Raw genomic sequence first — 22,087 nt, forward strand, 5'->3', positions numbered from 1 at the left:
AACAAGGTGCCAAGACCACTGAATAAGGAAACACTATTATATTTTCCTCAACAGATGGTCTTAGGACAACTTGGTATCCACACAAAAGAATGAAGTTGGACCTTTGATTTATACCATATTCAAAAATTAACTCAAAGTGGATCAATAATCTATGTATAAAAACTAAAACCAAAAACTCTTAGAAGAAAATGTAGGGGTAAGTCTTCATTACCTTGGGTTTGGCAATGTATCCTTAGATATGACATTAAAAACATAAGAAACAAACAAAAAAATAGGTATATTAGTTTCATCAACATTAAAAACTTTTGTGCATCATAGGACATTAAGAAATGAAAAGACAACCTATAAACTAGGAGAAAATATTTGCAAATCATGTAAGTGTCTAGTATTCAAAACATAACAGATAAGAACTCATAATAATAACAGCAGAAAGACAACCCAATTTAAAAATGGGCAAAGAACTTGAATAGACATTTTTCCAAAGAAGATATACAAAGAGCCATCAAGCCCATAAGTCATTAGAGAAATGCAAAACAAAACCACAGTAAGATGCCACTTCACACCCACAAGGATAGCTATAATTTTTTTTTTTTAAATAACAAGTATTGGCAAGGATGTAGAGAAATTAGAACCCTCATCTATTGCTGGTGGGAATATAAAATTGGTGCAGCCACTGTGGGAAACACTTTGGCAATTCTTCAAAAAGTTAAGCGTAGAATTATCACATGACCCAGCAATTCCATTCCTAAGTACATATACCTAAAAGAGTTTAAATTAGGTACTTTTGTATAGAAAAGTTCATAGCAACATTATTCACAATAGTCCAAAGCTAGAAGCAACCAAAATGCCCCATCAATGGATGAATGGATAAACACATTGTAGTGTATCTATACAATGGAATATCATTTGGCCATAAAAAGGAATGAAGTACTGATACGTGTCACAACATGGATGAGCTTTGAAAACGTACTAAGTGAAAGAAGACAGACACAAAAGATCACATATTGTATGATTCAATTTATATGAAATTATTCAGAATAGGTAAATACATAGCGACACGAGCCAGGGGCTCCAGGAGGGGAGAAATGGAAGTGACTGTTTAATAGGTATGGAGTTTTCTTTTGGGGTGATGAAAATGTTCTGGAACTAGATGGTGATGGTTGTACAACATTATGAATGTACTAAATGTCACTTATTGAAAATGTTTAATTAATTTTATGTTACGTGAATTTCACCTCAACTTGTTTAAACTAAAACAAATTATTTAAGAATCATTAAATAGTATGATAAACTGAAATAAGAATTTTTCTTGATTATCAGAATGAATGCAGGGCCGGGGCTACTACTCTTGGAAAGTTCTTCTGATTCTGTCCAAGCTGAGTTTTATTTCTCAGTATCTTTATGATACTTAGAGACTGAAAGGACCACTACTAAGAGTATGGTGATGGCAGTAAGGGGTGTTAACTGTGACATAGGAAGATAGTAAATGTATCAGAGGAATCACAGCCCTTTTCACGTGAGAGGGTCCAACACCCTTTCCAGTTGAGGTCTTCTTTTTCCGTCAGCACCCAGAAAGCTTAGAACCAACTTCTGGCAAATTAACTTCATTTGCTTTATGATAGCATCACCGCATGAGTAGGTCAGGGCTGCTGAATCTCTGGATTTCAGTGAAACACTTGACAGATTCTCGTGTTGTCAGTGTAACATACCTTAGGGCTCTCTCCTCAATCTGTCCTCATTTTTTTATCACATTTTTTTTTTTTAAAGTTTTTTTTATTGGGGAAGGGGAACAGGACTTTATTGGGGAACAGTGTGTACTTCCAGGCCTTTTTTCCAAGTCAAGTTGTTGTCCTTTCGATCTTAGTTGTGGAGGGTGCCATTCAGCTTCAAGTTGTTGTCCTTTCAGTCTTAGTTGTGGAGGGCGCAGCTCAGCTCCAGGTCCAGTTGCCGTTGCTAGTTGCAGGGGGCGCAGCCCACCATCCCTTGCGGGACTCGAGGAATCGAACTGGCACTTTTGTGGTTGAGAGCCCACTGGCCCATGTGGGAATCGAACCGGCAGCCTTCGGAGTTAGGAGCATGGAGCTCCAACCGTCTGAGCCACCCGGCCGGCCCTTTATCACATTTTTTATGCCTAGATACTATTAATGGAAGGCTGGCAAATGCATTGTTTGACAGACATAAAATCTAAAAACGCTAGAAATGGATTATTATTATGGATCAAATATAACAAGATGAATTTTATCAGAGATCAATGTTAAATCTTGTACTTGGGACCACAAAACACAAACTGAACACGGGAACCATTGGAAGGGCATGACTTAATTGCATCATATTCCATAAAGAGTAACAGGGTGTAACCATTTGTAATCTTTCGATATGAGCTTGTACAAATGGGTTGTTTAATTGTAGTGCTGAAAACTACTCTGCATAATCTGGCGCATTGTCATCTATTCTGTTTTCCAAGAGACTTTGAGAAACTGAAAATAAATGCAGAGGTCTGTGTCAGGGATGTTGAGGAAAACATTCCAACCCATTGTCATGAGACACAGTTGAAGAAAACAGGAACTACTAGTCTTAAATATACTGACACTCTTCAAACAGTGAGAGCTATCAAAAAAAAAAAGGAAAGGAAAGGAAAAAGAACAGAATTGAATGCAATGTGTGGTCATGAAAGCAAGCAAAGACTGGATGGACATTTTTTTCAAAAATATTCTTTGATGATTAAAGGGTGGGAACACAGAGTAACTAAAGTGTCTTTCAACCTTAAGATTGTATGGATTTACATAATTACTAGAAAGCAGGCGACATGAGGATGGAGAACAAGAGAAAATATAGGCTTAAACTTCTGGTCTACTAGAATGCAAATAAGTACTTATTGGGTGCTTCCTAAATTCAAGGCGTTGTTGAAGGTACTATAAATAATTTAGAAGTGATGAAATTTTCATATTTGGATTGTTAATCAGTGGAAAGGTAACCTGTTTCTCTGGCCTTGTTTTATAGTCTAGTCTCCTGAGACAAGATCTAGGGCTTGGAAGCCCAGCACAGTTGTCTTCAGGAAAACCTGGGACACCATACTACTCATTCTCTGCCACAAGTTCCAGACGAAGACCACTCCATGACTCTGCAGCACTTGGTAAGTGTATCACATGACAGATCCCATCCTACAGATGTTTCTCCCCCACCCTTAATCTCTTGTTCTGGCTGCACTTTTAATTAGAAGAAATTTGGTTTCTATGGTATCATGTTGATATTGGGGCTTATGTGCATAAAATAATACATCTATTAGATATTTAATAAACAATTTAATACTCTTGTTTGGTTATCAATGTAGGAGGAACTTAATAGTGAAAAATGGGACTAGTTTTTCCTCTTTTAAAAATGTCATGAGCTGATATTGACACCTTATTTTTGACTAAAATTGATAAAATGCTGAACAGTTTACAAAGTGGTTTGAGGTATACCCTCATCTCATCAGTACAACAGCCCTGCTAGGCAGTGGATGTAATACTAGATTTAACATAAAACTGAGGCCCAAAAGAGGACGCATTCATATAATTAATAGGTGGTTTACCCACGCTAAATTTTAAGATTTTCTGACTCCATGTCCAATGTTCTTTGCATATGAATTGTTTCGACTCCCTGCCTTTTAAAAGATTGAGGTAAAATTAACATAAAATTAATCCTATTAAAGTATATAGTTCAGTGATATTTAGTATATTCACAATGCTGTGCAGCTATCATCTCTGTGTAGTTCCAAAACATCACCTCAAAAGGAAATTCAATACCTGTTAAGCATCCAACCCTCCATTTTTTTATCCATAGGCTAACCAGGCCGATCTATTTTGTGTTGCTGCTTACAGCGAGCTTCAGGTGTACTCTGACACCTTTTCCAAACACTGTTTAAATGTGGGAATTTGGAGTGATTCCTACCAAAGAACCCTTTAATAGGAAAATTGAAGTAGTAAAGCATTTTTATATTAAGGATAGGCCAGCTTCTAAAATAAGTATAACCCACCCAAAGAAAATTTATTTATTTATTTATTTCACAAGTATTTTTTGACTACCTCCAATTTATGTATCTACCTCTGTCAAACCTCTAGTTTGGTGAAACCTCCCTAGTTTCTGGGTCTAGAGTATGCTTGAGGGTAACAAAGGGCACAGTGATGGATTGTCACATTCAGCAGAGGTCTGATTAGATGTGCCCCCCTCTAGTATTAGGAGTGACTTAGTAGTATATATACTGTTAGGATGAGCCCAGATGAGTTAGGCCAGTATATTTTCTATTATTAAAAATATAATCTAAATTGTAAAGTGTCTTTTCTCCATCTCCACTTTTATTTCCCATAAAATTAGTCAGGGCAGGAGCATTCATTTGAGTCTAGATGTGTTAGTGTCACTCTAGAAAATAACTTGTTAGTACGTTAAGTGAACGTATTCTGTGACAAAAAGCCCTACTATAGACCAATTATACTATTACTAAAAGTTCAGATTGAAAATGAACTATTGAAATAACGGGGGAGTGGGGAGGAGTTGGTTTGATAAAAACTCAAGTTTTCTAGAAATTAATCTTATTCAGTTTCACTTTTATTGTGATAATGATAGATACCGTTCATTGTCTCCTCCGTGCCAGGTACTGTGCTATACTTGTACACACTACATCTTCACCAAAACTCTGTGAGATGGTACTATTAACCTCATGATACAAATGAGGAACCAAGACCGAGAAGCTAAGTAAGTTATTAGCCAAGGCTTGGTACCTAGGGAGGCCTAGGGAGGCAACTCGTCCTGTGTGAATACCACTTCATGGGTTATTACTCTATTCATTATTATTTCTCAGGCTTAGCCACTGTTTCTTGGCATTGCATTTATTCATAAAATCTCAGAGCTGAAATGACCTCAGGGATCATCTACAACAATCTGAGCATCTTCTCAAGTTACTTAGATGCTTAAGGCAACCAACATTCTGCAGAACAGTATCTAACAATCCAATTTACAATCGCTTTGCCAGATTTTAATATAAACCTAATGGCTAAAATTCATTGTGCCACTGCCCTGAGCATCTTTCATGTTTTATGTTTATTACAATAACTCCAGGAAGTATTATTTCCCCTTTTTCCATTTTAGGTAACTGAAGCTCAGAGAGGTTAAGTAACTTGCCCACACTCACACAGCTGTTGTATGATGAAGCTCAAATTTGAATCCAGCCAGCTTACTCTCTTAACTATTACACTTTGCCGCTTCTCAAAAGTGAACTGTGAATTTCAAATTCATGATTTTAAATTTGACATTATGTATGTAATTGTATAGTGGCAGCTTATGATGAGATAAAAATGTAAATGAAAATTTTCTGTCCACCTGGCAGGGAAAAACCGTCCTGAACTAAATAGCAACATCTACTAATAATTACCCCATAATAGAATGATGGGTTCCAAAATAGTAGGAGCAGTTCACTGACTCTTCTTGGTGTAGAGCGTGGCTTTTGCTCAAGGAACGCTATATTGTGAAAAATCGAGTTATAGAAAAGCCTTACAAAGAACAAAAATTTTGCCTATAAGTTTTATAAATAAGAGAGTGTGTCAGATGTTTATCTTTGGCACTTTTGTTTTAAGGAAACATAGGCTGCCTTTTGGGTAGTGACTTAGGTGGTAATGAATGCTTTTCCCCTTTTTATTTTTCAAAATTTTCCCACGTGCTACTTATAAAGTAGCTTTTTTAGCTTTATAACCTCCTGGGATATTTACTGTGAAGATTCCCAATTTAAATAGGTTTCATTCTTTCTTCAACATGTCTTATTACGTCATATCATTTGTGACCCAGGAAAATACAATACTTGTTTAATTCTCGTTTTTACAGTTTTCAAAAATATTGTACTTTGCGTTAGCCTTCATATTATTCTCTCATCTTAATTTTGAACCCCCCTGAAAAAATCCTAAATTGACTCATTATTTGTGAAAGATTGGAAAGCTATACTTATTTACCAACTTTTTAAAAAACTGATAAAGACAAATTTTAAATTTAACAGATAAGTAAAATTAAAATACCAAGTGAGGCTGGTTAGGCATATGATAATACTCATTCTCATTTATATTAATAAATCATTTATGTCTTAGAAATAAATATACTTTCTCTTTGTAGTTATTTCTTGGCAATAAACATAAACATCAAAGGATAAATTGTACAGTAAGTAGTGCTGAAGTTGCACTTTTAAGCACAGATTGTTAAAGTAAATATTCTTACAGAATACTGTGACATTATATATGACAATGACTATATTTAATAGTTTGGGTACCATATCTCTGACATTATTATAACCTTAATTTTTCTTTTATTACATTTTATTTCAAATTTCTAACATAATTTGTAACATCGCATTAGCTTTTAGTCTGTTTAATATGCTTTTAACCAAATTCTCAGTGTGAGGTGGACACTAAATTTGTGTCTCTGTTAAGGAGTTATATTATGAAAATAACCTGTTGCATCAAATGCTTCTCTGCAAATAAAACTGAGATAAATAATGTAAAGTGCCTTATTGTAGAGCCTGGCACATAGTAGGTACTTAAAAATGTTAATTCCCTTTCCTCACACATGCTTAGTGGTTTGTTGTTTTCTTATTTATTTTGCTGTCATCTTCCCAAACTTATGAGATATGTGTTTCAGAATACATATCGCTTCATTAGGAAAACCTGTTTTGCACTGGAACCAGTTAGAAAGAGAGAGGTCCCCATCCCTAGATTCACTTGCTTACTCCTAAGTACTGGAAAACAAGAAAGACACTAGGAGGAAAAAGCATTTCCTGTTCATTTGAAGGCTGATCTTTTCTAATATAAATGCTGATGAAATATACTGTTTTCCATGTGCAGATCCTTTGCAAGCAAAGAAAGTCAGAAAGGTGCCTCCTGGTTTGCCTTCTTCTGTAAGTACCCATTTTTTTGACTTGGTGCTAAACAAACTGATTCCAGATATTCAGTATTTGCTGCTATAAGTGTTATGTTTGGTTGGTGTCAATAAGCTTCACACAGTAATCGTTCACGGCTTAACTGAGTCATTGATTGAGATAAATCCGCATTTAATGTTAGGTTTTTAGGTTTCTCTGCAATTATTTGTAGCTTCCTCATATGCTTTTACTCCATGTCCCTGTCATTTGAATTCCCCTCTTGGGAAGAGGACTAGGCCGGTAGCTGTCAAAGAGGATCTCCTGTACAGGTCTTTTGATGTTTAATTAGTCATTATGTTGCTGAACAGGAGGACAGACAGAGATTAATAGCTGAGAATCTTAGAAATTTACATTTGTAATAATCCCAGTGGAGCTAAAGACATTAAGATTCGTAGGACATGTTCGGCTCAGCTTGCCTCTGTAGGACTGAAGTTATTAATATGCATAAATCACCAAGTCAGATGTTCATTGTGAAGCCCGTGTGGATTTTAAAGCCTTCATTAAGCCTTTCCTAACTTCAGCCTAGCATCAGGAAAGCTTTCAAGCAACTAGTTTGTTGATCCCTCTTTGCTCAAAAATGTATCCTTTGAGAATAAAGAGCTTTCGTGAAGGAGGTTGGAAAGGTTTGATGAACAATCATTAATGGCCACGATAATCTAATGCTGTAGGGATGTTTGTGCTATTAAATATACTTTATTCTTTTAAAGAGTAAAAGTATTTGTAAATGAACCTACATCATAAATCCACCTACAATTTAAAAATCCCTAGTGCGAGGAGGGAAGATTTTTTTTTCCCCTCTCCCTTTGCTTAAAACAAACGGGGAGTGGGGCTTTGGATAGAGGCCCCAAGCCTTGTAGGGTACATCTCTTTGTTGTGTAAATTGATGTGGGGCTTTTATTTGGCAGTACTTAACACATGGGCGCAGGTGCTGCTGATGAGTCACAGCTCATCCCAGTATACACTGAATGGGAATATCCGGCTTGGCATAGTAGTAATCTAGAAGGAGCAGCATGGGTCTGAGCTTTTCATTTTTTATTAAGGCTGAAGTAGAGATATCATCTTTTGGTTGTTTGCTTTCCTTCTTTCCTATGTTCTTCCCTCGCCTTCTCTTCCGTGTGATACATGAAAACTCAAATTTGAAATCCTTTTTGAAACTCAGTTCCAGATGGATCTCAGTTTTATGCAGCCTAGGGCAGCTGTGTTCTGAACCTGCAGCCTACCTGGAAGGTTGGATTGCAGCTGCAGGCATTCTTAAAAGCTTTTGCTTGCATAAGCACTTGGGCCCGCTAGAGGCTGAATAGCTGCTTGATAAACAAAATGAACACAATGCCTCAAATCATTATTCCCGAAGACAGGAATTTTTTTCAGCAGCAGCTAAAAATAGTTGGGCAATTTACATTTTAACAGTTGTGTGCTGTGCGGGAGTAGGTGGTTCAACAGTATAACAGATGATTTCTGCTAGATTAACAGAAATCATATTTAAAACTGACAGAAGTGCTAAAACATGTAAGTGCAATTTTCTTGTAATTTATTGCTATAATTCTATGAGAGTAATGAAAGTTAAATTACATATTAATATTTAGTAGAACTACACAGGTAAAAAATACATATACCACATTAGTACATGAAAAATGCATCTCATTTCTTTTTAGTCTGAGATTGATTGTAAGAAACAGTATATTTTTGGTATTTCATAGTTCTTTCGTTTTTAAATCAAAAGGGCAAAATGGACAGAACAGCCTGGAAAGAGAATAGAAACTGAAAGTCACTAGCGCCCCTAGTCGTAACAGCATTCACTGCTTGGAGGTAGTACTCTGTTTTGTCTCGGGTGTCCAGGATGAGCCACAGAGAAGGGGAAAGCCACTGAACTCAGATGAAACCTTGATTTCTTTAAGAAGCGTTAGGAAGTTTCACAAGCCAAGCCTACTTACATATTGTATTACTTGCTATCTCATTAATGATTTATTAGGTAGTTTTACAGTATTTAGAATTTAGTATTTTAAGTTCTGTTAATTTATTAATATATTTAACATCAACTTCAAACATGATCATACTACTTTGAAACCATGCTAAAAATAGCATTTAAACATATTGAATGCTATTAAGGATACATAAATAATAAATGCATTTTAATTAATCGAAAGTATATTTTATGTTGAAATTCTATGTCGAAACGCAAGTTTTTAAAAGAAATATATTTTTAAAACAGATACCTTGATAAGTAATACACTTCTAAGAGCACTTATGGTTACACTATTTATTTATCTTTTCAATGCCTAAAACAACTGGGAATTGAAAGTTACAGCTTTCTATCTGAATGCTTTTTCTGAAATGTATGTAGTTTATAGATCTTTAACAATGTGAATTGTTTAAAAAAAAGGGTTAAAAATGCAAATGAACTATGTATGTTTTACTTCATGATCATTTGAATGTTATACTTCCCAAACCAAACTAGAAACTTGACAGTAACAGCTCAGATTTCAGTTTGCTGTTTATCCAATCTCTTTAATCTTTTGTAAAATACATGTTATTGTTACTAAAGATACAGTGAAAGAGCTAGGTTAGTACTGCTCATACTGCTACTACTACTACTAATAATAATGATAGGTAGGGTTACTTAATACATGCCATCTACATCATTTTGATCATAGAACATTGACTAGGCCTTTTCTTTTTATAAGCCATGATACATATTTCAGTATCATAAATATAAACCTTAGCTCCTCTGTTCCTCTTCGGAACAACTGAATGGTAACAGCTATCTGATTGAAAGACCAATAAGGGTGTACTGGCATTATTAAAGGAGTGTGGTCAGTAAAATTAAGAGAATGGTTTGCTCAAATCTTCTGGCTCAGTTATTTGACCCCTAGACTCGTTACTTATCCCTTAAGAAGCTTGGAGTGGGAAATCTGAACTTCCTCTCAGGTCGAAATGCTAAGTGCTATTGGGGTTAAAACTGATATGTTCAGTACATAACCAAAAAGCATGTGGGCATAGTTTTCCTCCTACTGATGAAGAAATGGTGTTCTTAAGAACGTTAAATTTTCTACTTGCTTCTCTGGACAGGCTGAAATATTTAAAAAAGTGGACTCTTATAACCACGACAGTAGAATGATGCTTGGGCCCTGGGAATTCAAACATATACACACACTCTGTCATTGCCTTCAGGGAAGTTCCAATCTAGTATGAGAAACAGACATTCAATCAATTAATTATATTGCAGTAAGGCAAGTGAGGGTGTATATAGTAAGTGCCCTGGAAACACTGAGAAGGTAGAACTAACCCTGCCTTGGAAAGTAGTCATGACCTCAGTAGACATTGAGCTGTGTTTGGAAAGACAAGTAGCAATTCATCTATTAGAGAAGAGGGAGAACAGACCAGACAGGTAAAAAGCATAGACATATGAAAAAATAAATATATGCTTAGGCCATATCTAGAAGTATACCGTTACTGGATTCTATACCAAAATACAACCTCTGTACTTTTCCTATAGCAGACTCACTCTCCCACTCGAGGAGGGTTGGGGAACACTAAGACCATTCTAGACATGAAAAGGGATAAACTGTCATGGTGGTCTACCCTGGATAAAGGCCTAAAGTATCCTTATGGCCAATCGACGATAGGAGACATTTCTAATTGTTAAGGTAATCCGGAAGTCTTTCTGAAGGCATGGATGGTGGTACTTTGACTTTGTGGGGTGTGTTTCTTCCTCTTCAGGGTTCCTGAACCTACCCTCCCCTTCTTTAACTACCAACTCTACTCTTTGTTCTTTGTATGTACACCAGCTGTTTATCAGCTGTATCAGATTATTACGAAGATACAACATTTAAGGGAATTTTAAGCACTGGGTGGGGATTGGGAGCAGCGTGGTTTTTCCCTTCAGTAATTTGTGACAAAAATCAAAACATTTGCTATATGTTTGTTTGCATCCTTCACAGCTTCACTCTCAGAGGCGCAGGACTGACCTATGTGAGGACCCATGACCATTATCTGCGTTATCTTAATCTTTAGTCTTTGCCATACAAATCTCTTAAGTAACTTGCCCAAGATCACACACAGAGCCAAGATTACAACTTAATTTGATATTAGAGACCATTTTTCTTTCTGTTTTGAATGTTAAAATGTATTACGTATCTTGGTTTACTCATGAAATAGCTTATTTAGTATATTAAATATAAAACATAATTTATTCTGTTAATTATGTTTTTGTTGATCAAATTTGTTTTTAATTGGTTTTGTTGTTTAAAGACCTACCACCATCTGATAGGATGATGTAGGAAAGCACAGACTTCCTAGTCCAGCAGATGATGAGTTTTATCTGGCCTTGGCTGCTTTTTATTTTATAACCTTGAAAAATTGCTTGTAAGTTCTGTGACTGCCAAGTATCTGTTTGTAACAGGAGAAAATAATGCCTATTTCAAATGGTAGTTTGAGGGTATTATGTGCCTCACATGTGGACATGTGACATTTAGTAAACTTTCTTTCTTTGTTTTTTTCTAGTTCCTACCACTGCATCCTGAAATTTAAATTTGTATATTTACAAGCATAGATCCTTTTAATAGGCTGAAATTTAAAGGAAACTTAGCATTTCATTTTTACCAAATTTTGTTGAAAAGCAAATTAAATTTTGAAAACATAAGGATAAATATTACAGTAAAAGAGAAAAAGGGATTATGTTACCTAAACTTGCATATGTAGTGTAATGCCTGGATATAGTGAGTATAGATTGTAGCTGCTGCTGTTATTTAGAAAACGTTCACTTTCAGAAAAGGAACCTTGAAATGTAGGGAAAATTTGTTGAATCAAATTCTGCTTCCTAGAATTCATACTAATTATTTTTGTTTTCTGAATCATCCGAAGTCTATGCTTTTTTTTTTCTTTCTTTTTTTTTTTTTATCATTGGTTGCATGAACATCTTTATGGCCCTGTGAAGCATTTCTCAGATGGAGAGAAGTTTCTTTGTTTTTATATTCTTTATTTCTTAATTTGGTGTTAATATTTACAAGCATAGATCCTTTTAATAGGCTGCAAAAGATGCAGAATTCTGAAGAAGCAAGACACTTGCAAGATTTTTGTCACCAGAAAGTAAACTCCTAGACAAATTCCAGAATGCCTTTAGACCAGGGTTGTCCAAACTTTTTTCAACGTTTTTTACCAAGGGCCATATGTGGTAAAATACACAAACAGCCGGGCCACTCACTCGAGGTGAAGTACGTATTGCCTCACCTGGTTTATTTCAGTAAACTAAATATATTTTTGGAATTTGCTGCAGGCCAATTAACAATGGATTGTGGACCGCAGTTTACCCGCGGGCAGCAGTTTGGACACCCCTGCTCTAGACCCAAATTCCTAAAGCTGTGTTCTCATTCAATAGCATTTGAAAAAGTCTTTTAAACATCAAATCTTAACTATGCATCAAAATGGTATGTCTTATTCATTTTTAATGTGACCGGTTTGTTGTCATATGCATAGGCTGGTGACACAAATCTGTTTGTTTCTTTATCAAATATTACTCTGTCCTTTGTCCTCTGTTTTTAAATATATTTCCCTACAAAGTCTATTTATCAGTTAATTTCTTTGCTGTTTATTTTAGTTAAACTCTCAAAGTGTATTTAACCATCCCAGCCATCAAGGAAAAAAAAGATGTTTTTCTAACTTTTCCCTCCATAAGTTACTTTTTTTCTGAGATGAATCAAAGCAGCTTAGATTCCACCTTTTCTTGCTTTGCCATAAGTAGAAAGGTACAGAGGTCTGTAGCCTTTGGATAGGCAATGAACTATTAGGTTGGTGCAAAAGTAATTGCAGTTTTTTTGCAATTATTTTTGACCTTTTAAACCGCAATTACTTTTGCACCAACCTCATACAATTTAGGAAATGATGCCTTCCATTCTCCCCAAAATTTTGTGGGATTTAATTTTGTTGGGAGTGGCTTTTTAAAATTAATGTGAATTTTGAGTCATTTTTAGTACTAAATTTGAAATTTTAAAGGTACCCCTTGAGACGACTGCAGCTATCCTGATGTGTTCCCAAACCACAAAGACCACTTAAACCATTTCCAATGATCTAGCATTTTCATGTACATAATAGAATTACTGTGTTTCCCCAAAAATAAGACCTAGCCGAACCATCAACTCTAATGTGTCTTTTGGAGCAAAAATTAATATAAGACCGGTCTTATTTTACTATACTGTAAGACCGGATATAATATAATACAATATAATATAATATAATATAATATAATATAATATAATATAATATAATATAATATAATACTGGGTATAATATAACATAATATAACATAATATAATATAATATAATATAATATAATATAATATAATATAATATAATATAATATAATATAATATAATAATAAATACTGGCTCTTATATTAATTTTTGCTCCAAAAGACGCATTAAAGCTGATGGTCCGGCTAGGTCTTATTTTCAGGGAAACACGGTAGTAAGACTTATTATTAATGATAAGTAGAAAAGGTCAGAATATTAAATCCTAACGGTGGCTAAACTGAGGGTTTTTTTTTAAATAGGAAAGAAGACAAATACAACTTTCTGGGGCTGGTAGAAATAAATAACTTGGAAAACTACTATTTGAAAGATTACTGGCTACCTAAACTAGTAAGAAAAAGGTCAGGAGTTAGAACTGTAGAGAGACTGTTATCTCTATTTTGTCCGTGAGAATAGCAAGATGAGCAACAAGTAGAATACTCTCAAAGGGCATGTCTGAAGTCACTAGGAAGCTAAGGTAACAGAGTATTATAGACAATATCTTAGGCCTTTAAAGACCAGCAAGAATCCTAGTGTTTGTGCAATAAACAGTATTTACTCCCAGCACCAGCTTCAGCGGAACTTCATGAGCGAACCCTCCAGTTGTTGAACATGATTCGGAATAGGTTATTTGCTTAGCTCCTTTGGCAGACAAACATAGAAGGCACACAACAACTGTAGGTACTTAAGAGTTTCTTATTTATGGCTGTTAGATAAGCTGTCTCTCTTTGAAGGCTACCGCGATATAAAATTTCCAAAGTGGCTGATTCTTTTACTGACCGTATAGGTCAGACTAGCAGAAAAATCTTAGGTATATAAACGGAATGGCTCTAAAATCCATTCCAAATTTATATTCAACTTGGTCTGAACGAAAGATTTTCTTCATGCATTAATAAGAAGAAATAGCCACTGTTTATGCTGACAGTAACTACTGTTCAGAACAGTGTCAGAATTGTATCGTTGAAGATAATAGGCTTTTAATCCATAGTTCTAAGATGTTCATTTTTGTGACAAGCCAGTAATGTCTTTGATCTGATTTCAAGTCAAAAAGCAGAAGGAAAAGTAACCAGTGAATAAGTCCTATGTATCCAGTTGTACTGATGTGATGTGGTTGTACAGCGTTGGTGATATTTCGTTTTCTGACCTATTTCATTTTAAAGAAGAAAGAACATGGCTAAATTTCAGGTCTGGCTCTTAAGATGTATGCTGGTATTTCAACTTTTTGAGACTTCACAAATCAGATACAGGATATGACCGTGTGTGTGTGTGTGTGTGTGTGTGTGTGTGTGTGTAACTTGTATGGTTTTTAAAGGCTGTGTAGTTGAATTCTATAAATGTTTTTAGAATTTGGGCGCACTGTCAGTGTTCAGCATCAATGGAACCATAAAGCTTTTCGTTTAATTTTTTTATCTAATACAATTGATGATTATTTTTTAAAGTATAGGAAAGAATGAATAAATTAAGAAATTACAAATTTTATCATTGTGGATGTTTGGGGCTTTGGATTTCATTCTAAGTTAGGGAAGGCATTTATGTCCTAAGTGATTAGCCGATATAAAATTTGCAATCGTTGATATTCCCTTTGTTTAAAACCAGTAATGATTTTATTTTGAAAAGTCATTTTTTGTACTTGTATAATATCTAATTTTGATGACTATCATATCTGCTATATATATAAATTCATAGTTAGACTTTTAAGCATTTTTATAATGCTGTAAGTCCCAGGATAGTTTCTAATTTCTCCCCCATGTTTATATTCACTGAATAGGTTTTAAACAAATTTTAAAGTGTTGGCCATTCAAAGTTTTCATCTTTATATTACCTGTAATTATTTTAATACTTAATATATCTATAATATGCTAACATTTTATTAGTTGTCAAAAATAATTTGGTTCTAGAAATTACGGTTTTGGAAAATATGCTAGAACCTGCTTTTCTCTCTTTGTTGTAGCCTATATTTCTACTCCTCCTCAATGTGCTAGACCAAGAGTCAGCAAACTTTGTGTATAAAAGGTTATGTAGTAAATATGTTCTGACTTTGTGGGCAAGACAGTCTCTGTCACAACTGTTCACCTGTGCTATTGGAGTGTTCAAGTACCCACAGATAATACGTAAATGAATGGGCATGGCTGTGTTCCAGTGAAATTTTATTTGTAAAATCAGGTGGTAGGCCATATTTGGCTCACAGCCATAATTTGGCAACCCCTACGTTAAACTTAAAGAACACAAATATATGCCTAAAGTAGATACATTCTTACCTTCTTCATAAATGTTGTTCCTATGAAAAACAGACCCAAAGAGAAACAAAATTTAGTATTTTTTTAGGTGTGTTCCCTGGGGGTTTTGAGGGTTTTTTTGTTTGTTTGTTTGTTTGTTTAAAGATCCATTACCCAATATTCATTAGTCCCTTCCTGGGCACTGGGCCAGAGCTTACTGTATTGACAGAAACTTTCCAAAACCATTCTTTGCCTTATTCTAAAATGTACTTGAGTGGGAAAGTGGAACAGCCTCATTCTATAAAGTGGATGCTGTGACATCATTATTTTTCTAGGATTTAAATAGTTTATAACATCAGAAGTAAGCCCATAAATAGATACATTAGTAAATGTTTATTTGAAACATTGGGTATAAAGTATTTACATAATTTGACTTTGATATGAACAGCTCTACTATAATTTTTTACCAATCCCCATCTTTTGTCCTGGCCCAACTTTCTCATAGAACCCAAAGCTAGAAGGTAGTTCCTAGCACCTTTAGAATCAATTCCAACCCAAGTATGATTGTGAAACAGATTCTGTTGAAACGTATGGCATGTCTCTATCTACACATAAAAGCTTCATACCAAACTTAAAAGAGTCTTTCATCCCATGACTAGAAATTCACTTTTTCAATGTTAATCTCTATAAATCTAAGTGAATACTTATGGTTTTTATTTAGTTCCCTTTTTAGGTTTATGATAACTAGTATTAGGAAATAATTAATACTTAATAAATAAGTAATAATACTCTTCTCAAGTTTTCTGACATGCACTTGTTAATTTTTTAAACTATAAAACTTGACATTTGAAATCAAGTTATCCGTATCTTTTCCAACATCACCAAAAATATTTATAAATTTCAAAAAACAGTAATATGAGAACTATAAACTCTGCTACTAATGTCTGATTCATTTAGTAGGACTTCAGTGAGAGAAACATGCATCCATTCTGTTAAAGTCAGAAATGTATATTAAGCGCTAATTGTGAATGAAGAACTCTTTTGGGCTTTAGGAATTTAAGTATGAATACAGCATGGACCCTGTATCCTGTCTTCAAGATGCTTATAGTCAAAAGATAACTTTGACCTTAAAAGAAGTAACTTTTAAATATTTTTCTGTTGAGTAATTGTTGCCCTCTGGGCCCGTAGTGGAGTGTCCAGGAAATGCTTTTTAAATTGAATTTAAAAGAATAAAAATAGATACTGTGAAGCCATTATTTAATATTATCTATAATAGGGAACATCATCTGTTCATGACCTCCTGTTCCACACTAAACTTCTCAGCTTCTCCTACTCTGGCTATGTAAGTCATCAAAAATATGTTAACTTGCTTTTTTTGTATAAGAAACTGAATTATTTGTCCTATCCCCCCCCCCAATTATGCAGTTATCTCCTAGTTATGCACAATAAAAGGAGTAAATTTGAAAAGAAAAGGGTAACTTATAGGCAGTCATTCTACAGTGCCCTGAGGTGACCTAGTTAACAGCATAACATGTGATCCTCACATGACAGAGGAGTATGAAAAACAAGAATGCAGGAAACCTTTCCCTAAAGGAAAAAATAAGTTCCGGATTCATTGACGTAAGTGTGAAACAGGAGTTATATTCCCATGCTAAGTTTCTCATACTAAAAATTATCTTTAAGAATTTGACCATTTGTTACTACCTGTTGATATGATCATTGTCCTAGCCACCTTTATCTCTTTCCTGAATTATGACATCTTCCCAATTGGTCTTCCAGTTTTCCTTCAGTCATTTTTTTTCAGTACAGGAGATCGTTTTAAAATCTAAGTCTGATACCATTCTTCTCAAAATCCTCCAATAGCATCTGTTATTACTGTAATACTGTGGTCCTTAACGTGGCTTTCAAGACCCTTCCAGTCTGTCCCCTGCTACCTCCAGACTTCATTTTCCACTAATTTACCCCTCTGGCTACACTGGTCTCTTTACTGCTCCTTAAAGTTAGAAAGCACTCTCTTGCCTCGGGGTCTTTCTACTCTACTGCCAGAGCACACCTCCCTTAGTAGCCAGCCAGCTAGTTTTCTCACATGTTTGTTTCTCTTTGATGACATCCCACTCCATCCTATACAAAATGGCAACAACATCCTCATCACCCACTTATTCTTCCTTGCTGCATTTTTCTCTTGAATACTTAATTACCCTCAAATATACTATAATTCACTTATTGTTTATCTGTCTCACCCAGGAGAAACTTGATAAGGCAGGGATTTTGTTTATGTTGCTTATTGCTTTATCTGCAGCAGCTAAGTACATAATAGATGTTCAGTGAATATTTGTTGAGTAAATGAACAAACTCAAATGATTAGCAATACAGCCATAGCTCGTTTTTCTTCCTAGACCATGCTCAGCTAACTCAGAGAAGGTATAAATGACATACTGGGTTATCTAAAGTTAATATCCTTTAAAGAGAACTACAAGTATATTTTAACCAACTATATTATAAAACATTTAACATGCATAAACTTTAAAAGCATTTCAGGAAGAATAAACTCCAATTTTTCTTCAGAAAAGTGAAAGTCTTTTCAGGCAAAGATCACTGAAATTCTTCCCATTTATAGGCATCATCTTTCCCTCAGTTAGATACGTTGGAGCTAGGAAGACCTGCATTTGGTCTTCCATGTGAGGTTTCAGCATTTGATAGTTGTGTTCTTACATTCATATGATCTGTATTCCAATTTTAAAGTGATAGCACAGCTTGAGCCTTTTTTTTAATAGATCAGTCATTTAAGTCTGAAATAATCAATGTTAGGGCAGCAGGTGTCCTCAGGATCACAAAGGTACCCGCCTTTCACTCTTTCTTGTTGTAAACTTTGCAACCTACATATTCTTTACAGCCACTTTTGTTTATTATCTACTTAGCAATATGTTTTACTGGCCTACTAAATTTCCCAGCCTTAAGGCACAAAGAAACATTCACAGGCCCAACTTCTTTACCAGGGAATAGTGCAGGAGCCACAGCCTCCATAGTTAAGATGGGCTCCCTATTGACTCCTTAACTCCTTTGTTGCTTGCTAAAAGTATAACAAAACCAGGTCTGTAGAGGCTTACGTGTTTATTTGAAGGACATGGCCAAAAATCTCTTGTTTTCCAGATGATATTATGTTAAATGTAAAATGTCCAACCTGTAGATTGAATTGCACATTAGTGAGAAACAAAAATAGTTATCAAGCTAATTGAACAATGATAAAGTTAGGTAAGATGGGTTATTACCTATTGGTAAGATGTCAACCTTTTTTCCTTTTTTTTACTATATTGTTCTAGACACTACAAAGCTTTTTAAAAAGATGTTAGTTTTAAATTAAAATATTGCTGTGTAATAGAAGTATATAACTAACCCCTTATAAAAATACCTCATTTGCTAGCATAAATGTTATTAGAACAAATAAATGTTATTTGGACTCTTAGCTTAGAACTAAGATGTTGTAATTGTTTTTGGATTCCCTTTTCTATCAACCTTTCATTTCATGTGAGGCTTTAGACTTTTAATTATGCCACTATAAAAGATTATTATAAAAATACAGTTTAAGGTTGGTGTGGATACTAAGTATTATCTATGCCAGTGAGTCACAGCCCTGGGTCTTCAAAGATAGTCACCTGACAATTTGTAAAATATTTCAGAATATTTAACAAATTGTGTAATTTACTGAAATAAAATTATCCATGCTAGTTAAAATATCAAACGTCTTTCACTAGAATTATTTCATCTCAGCATGGCAGTGCTTCATTTCCCTTTTAATCAGAAGTTCTGAATGGAAGTTACATGGCTTTGTGTTTTGTTTTGTTTCGTTTTGTTTCGTTTTGTTTTGTTTTAACAGGGAAAATATTCATTATAACTCAATAAAAAAGAGTTTGGGAGACCAAAATCCTTCAAAATAGGAATTCAGTTTTGGGGGAGAGTAGATAATAAATGATTTTATTGGTGGTGAAATGGCTAGTAAATCTTTGGCTGAATTTAATGCCTGCATTTCGCAGAAATAGAAACTTAGACTCAGGGAAATTCAGTGGCCTCGCCTGAACTCTCATGACTCCTAAAAGGTGGAGCTAAAACCTGGATCCCTATCTCCTGCCTCCTAGCCCAGTGCTCTTTTTCATCATCTGGTATGACATCATAGTGTCTGGAACCTGAGCAGTCTATCTCACAATACAGAGTGCTAACGAGTGGTAGAAAGAATATTTCTGCCCCGCTGTTGTAGATGTGATATAGATACACAGAACAAGTAGCTGAACAGATTTCTTCTTTCAAAGTTTGTGTCTGTTCCCAATCTGTCTCATAAGGGAAACTTACTGTTGGGGTGGTATATTGGCTTTACCGATGAAGCATACTAAACATTAGTCAAACTTTAGTTTTGTTTTGCCTTGTTCCATGTTGAACTGACGCCATCCCTCATCTCCTCCCTATTTATTATACCCTCCTCAGATGTGTTTTCAAAATGAAGTATTATTTGGGGTGGCTGGATGGCTCAGTTGGTTAGAGCATGATCTCTAAACAACAGGGTTGTCGGTTCGATTCCCACATGGGCCAGTGAGCTGCGCCCTCCACAACTAGATTGAAGACAAGAAGCTGCCGCTGAGCTTCCCGAGGGGCAGCAGATGGCTCAGTTGGTTAGAGTGTAAACTCTCAACAACAAGGTTACCAGTTCAATTCCCACATGGGATGGTGGGTTGTTTCCCCTGCAACTAAAGATTGAAAACGGCGACTGGAGCTGAGCTGCGCCCTCCACAACTAGAGTGAAGGACAACGACTTGGAGCTGATTCAGGGCCCTGGAGAAACACACTGTTCCCCAATATTCCCCAATAAAATTTATTTTATATATACATATAATTTGGCTTTACACATTATTTGGCTTTTGTTGAGTGGTCATCAGAATTTAGTACCATGTTTCCCCGAAAATAACACCCAGCCAGACCATCAGCTCTAATTCATCTTTTGAACTAAAAATTAATATAAGACCTGGTTTTATATTATGTTACATAAGACCCGATCTTATAGTAAAATGAGATCGGGTCTTATATTAATTTTTCTCCAAAAGACGCATTAGAGCTAATAGTCTGGCTAGGTCTTATTTTCGGGGAAGCATGGTAGTGAGAAACCATTCTTTTTAAGATCACTCTTTTCGTAAATTCAGGCTTTTCCTGATTTCTTCAGTGAATATAGCTAAAATTAACTCTGCTTTGTTATTTGATCATTACAAATATGAGGCAGGATAATTTGGTAGACTCTCCATGTATAATTAATTAGAGAAATGAAGTATTAGAAAGTTATAGCCACAATCAGATCCAAGAGGGCGGAGAATATAAAACACTGTTCCTTGCTTCCTTCCGTGAACACATTAAAATTACAACTAAATTATTGAACTGTCAACCTGGAGAACCATCTGAAGTCTGGCTGAACAAAAGTTTTATAACTAGGGATATAAAGAAGAAGCCGCATCGAGACTGGTAGGAGGGGCACGAAACGGGCTGGCTCCAAACCCCTGTGTGGCAGTTGAGAACCAGGAGGTTCTTCTTGGAGGAGCAAGAGACCCCAGCCCACATTGACTTTCCCAGCCTAGAGTACTGGTGCCAGGAAGAAGAGCCCCCACAACATCTTGCTGTGAAAAACAGTGGGGATTATGACCATCCAGGTGGGATGGAAGGCTGCGGGAAATCCATATGTCCTCTTAAACGGCCCACACACAGATTCATTCGTAGGCATTCACCTTGGGTTTCCAGCAGAGGGACTGTGACTGGGGGGTAAGGGGGTGCGTCAGAGGCATGGTGGGGGGTAGACTGAGGTTTATGGCTGGAGTGAGGGCTGGATGACAGTCACCATTTTCCGTGTGTGGGGTCCTCTTGTGCACCCAGCAGGTGGGTGCCGTCTTTCCTGTGTTGAGTCCTCTCCCACAGGCCAAATTTGAATCTGATTGTCCTGGTGAGCTTCACTGGGACCCTGCCCCACTCAACTTGCCCAACACCAGAGGCACTTTCTCAGAGAGCGACCGGACCCACCCACAATGCACTCTTTCTTAGAAAACTATCAGAGTCCATGGGCCCCAGACAGGTGACAGCTGGCCTCAGTGTATTCTGAGACTTTTGCTGAGTCATTCCATGCTCAGCACTGTTACCAAACCAGAATTTATATTAACCTGGTGACCATAACGCTTCCCACTCTACTGACTCCCTAAAGTCCTGCCTCACCAAACTCTTATACGACACAAGGCATTATCAGTGTCAGAACCTTAAGGCAGGTGGCAGGAGGCCTCAAGGTGTCCTAGCATTTTGCAGAGGTACCCCAGGCCTAGGACTGATAGCAGACATCCTTAGATTGCAGCGTGGCCTCTCCCACATACTGCCAAGGTTACCACAGGCAGTGAATAACCATGAATCGCTTTATATCTCCTACCAGGTAATCCCTGGCTGATCACAAGTAATGGGTGACCTGGGTCTGCACTTGAGTCCCCCAACACACCCTAGAAACAAAATAGTTCGAGGTTGGCTTCAGACTACAGCAGAATACCGCCCAATTAGCCCCACAAGAGCACACCCAAAGGGCAGTCTAAACAGGCACCAAAACCCACTGGGGTGAATCTCACTTGCTGTGGAGGTGGCCAGCCTCC

General features: G+C 36.0%; 1 protein-coding gene across 2 annotated transcripts in view; it reads left to right on the forward strand.

The window, feature by feature from the left end:
• Positions 1–2,927: 2,927 nt before the first annotated feature.
• Positions 2,928–22,087, forward strand: part of TCF12 (transcription factor 12) — an 82,613-nt gene continuing 63,453 nt past the window's right edge. The window contains exons 1-2 of one of the 2 annotated variants that reach the window (XM_081049318.1): positions 2,928–3,133; positions 6,861–6,913. The gene's annotated coding sequence lies outside the window, so the exon portion shown is untranslated. The remainder of the gene's footprint in view (positions 3,134–6,860; positions 6,914–22,087) is intronic. The other variant, XM_081049319.1, reaches the window with a different exon arrangement.

The sequence above is a fragment of the Rhinolophus hipposideros genome (genome assembly GCF_964194185.1).
Source record: "Rhinolophus hipposideros genome assembly, chromosome: 5".
NCBI classification, from domain to species: Eukaryota; Metazoa; Chordata; class Mammalia; order Chiroptera; family Rhinolophidae; genus Rhinolophus; species Rhinolophus hipposideros.